Source organism: Octopus bimaculoides, chromosome 7, assembly GCF_001194135.2.
Source record: "Octopus bimaculoides isolate UCB-OBI-ISO-001 chromosome 7, ASM119413v2, whole genome shotgun sequence".
Classification (NCBI taxonomy): Eukaryota; Metazoa; Mollusca; class Cephalopoda; order Octopoda; family Octopodidae; genus Octopus; species Octopus bimaculoides.
The window spans coordinates 37,140,252-37,140,578 of record NC_068987.1 but is presented as its reverse complement, the minus strand read 5'-3'; positions in this window follow the sequence as shown (position 1 = coordinate 37,140,578).

Here is a 327-nt window from a genome sequence, read left to right as displayed (position 1 = left end):
CAGATGCATACTCTTACAAACTCATGCACATGACATATACACAAATGTGTACATAGACAAACACACACACATACACACACTGTATTAGTATGTCTCACTATATAAGTTTACAAACAAAAGGCAAAGGTACTCCATATAGAAGCAGAGTGTAAGTTTTTATTGTAGTACTTGAAATTTCTCCATGTTACTATTAAGAGTGTTGAGAAAATCTGTTGTCAGTCATATCAAATTTGATTTGTGACAGATCGCCTTGGCTGGCTGCATCAGAATAACATGTCCATTACAGTATATATATATATATATATATATATATATATATATATATAT